Source organism: Haliaeetus leucocephalus, unplaced genomic scaffold (assembly GCF_000737465.1).
Source record: "Haliaeetus leucocephalus isolate CR32 unplaced genomic scaffold, Haliaeetus_leucocephalus-4.0 Scaffold120, whole genome shotgun sequence".
NCBI classification, from domain to species: Eukaryota; Metazoa; Chordata; class Aves; order Accipitriformes; family Accipitridae; genus Haliaeetus; species Haliaeetus leucocephalus.
In genome coordinates, this window is record NW_010972556.1 from 1,035,418 (window position 1) to 1,037,138 (window position 1,721).

General features: G+C 50.5%; 1 protein-coding gene across 4 annotated transcripts in view; it reads right to left on the bottom strand.

Moving 5' to 3' along the window:
- NIM1K (NIM1 serine/threonine protein kinase) overlaps positions 1-1,711 on the bottom strand; it is a 30,275-nt gene extending 28,564 nt beyond the window's left edge. For all 4 annotated transcript variants that reach the window (XM_010585777.1, XM_010585775.1, XM_010585772.1 and 1 more), the window contains exon 1: positions 1,467-1,711. The gene's annotated coding sequence lies outside the window, so the exon portion shown is untranslated. The remainder of the gene's footprint in view (positions 1-1,466) is intronic.
- Between the last annotated feature and the right edge of the window lie 10 nt (positions 1,712-1,721).

The following is a 1,721-nucleotide window of genomic DNA, read 5'->3' on the forward strand; positions in this document are numbered from 1 at the left end:
CTTCTGTCAGGAAGCTGGTGATGATAGGATGAGAGGAAATGGCCTCAAGTTGCAGCAGGGGAGGTTTAGATTGGATATTAGAAAAAATTCCTTTACTGAAAGGGTCGTCAGGCATTGGAACAGGCTGCCCAGGGAAGTGGTGGTGTCACCATCCCTGGAGGTGTCCAAAAAACATGTAGACAAGGCACTTCAGGTTTAGTGGGCATAGCTGATGGTTGGACTCAATGATCTTAAAGGTCTTTTCCAACCTAAACAGTTCTATGATTCTATGATTCTATAATGTAGCTACAATATGAGCAACAATTATTTTCCACTGCAACTTAATTGCCTTCAAAACAGAATCACTAGGTCAGATTGTATTATAATAAATTATTTGTATTTGCAATAGTGCAGGACCTGTGTTAGTTTACAAAACCATTTTGAGTATTTTCATATGACAAAGCTAAGGACCCCACAACCGGACAACATTTTTTTAAATACCCCAGAAGCTGCAAATTTTAAAACAACACTCTCAAAAGATCCCAAACAAGTAACTGTAAGAATAGTAAGACCAGCATATTCAGGTATCTTAACTCCTAATTCCCAAATGGGCCAACTGTCTAGAACTAAGTAAAATCCTGAGGTCCTCGCATCTATTTGTGGGATAAGATATTATTTAGAAAAGAAGTATCATCAGTTGAATTAAAGGCACTAGAAGAGGGATGATAATATTTAAGTGGTCAGGAAAAATAAACTGAACCAAACTATTCGCTCGTTTACAGCCACGGGATTGCTCAGCCCCTGGAACTGCTTTAGATCTGAGAAAATGTTTAGAAAGAAGTGACCCACTGCAAGAAAATAGTACCACATATGTAATTTAGGGCCCTTTTTGACAGAATGATGCTTTTTCAGTTCAGTTTTTTACCCGCGCATACACGAACACCCTTCTCTCTCTGAAAATGAGTACCGGTTCCCAGTTTTCCTCCTGAACTGTGGCGGGGGACAATCTCAACACGCTGTGACACATGTGCACCCGTGAACACGCTGTAACACCTGTGCACCCGTGAAGTCAACCAACCCGTTCGGTGTGACTCAACTGACATCTCAGTCTACATCCTGAAAGGAGAAAGTCCCGACGCTCCAAATTTCTTGTGACACCCTCTGTTACGTGTTTGACAGTGACGGTGCCGGCCCCTCTAAGGCTATATGAATAGGCCAGACTACCCACGGAATAACACCCCACTCACAGAACACTGAGGCACGTCCTGGCTCCCCCCACGGAATTAGCGGCGCGTTTTGTGTGCCAAACACCACACGGGATTTCTTGGGCTGGACCTATCTGGGCTCTAGGCTCCGGCTAGCCCTCGCGCAGGGAAAGGGCCTGGGACAAAACACGCGTGTCTCCCCTCCGGCCCGCCCGTGCCCAGCAGCCCCCGCCCGCCCGCAGCAGCGAAGCCCCCTCGTCCCGCAGCCCCGCTCCGGCTTACAGGGGGGAAGGCGCCGGCCGTCGGCCCAGTCGCTCCGCCGAGAAAAAGAACTCCTTTTAGCCAGGGCCCTTCCTCCGGGCAAGCCGGCGCACAACTTAGAACAGCAGCGGCGAAGTGCGTTTGAACTCCTCGGCGCTCCGGCAGCACGGGCAGAGGCTGGCGGCGGGGCGGCCCGCTCGCCCCGGCGGGCGTCCCCCCGCTCCGAGCCCCGTGGAAGCGCAGGGAGGCGGCGGAACGCCAGGCGGGCGCCCCGGC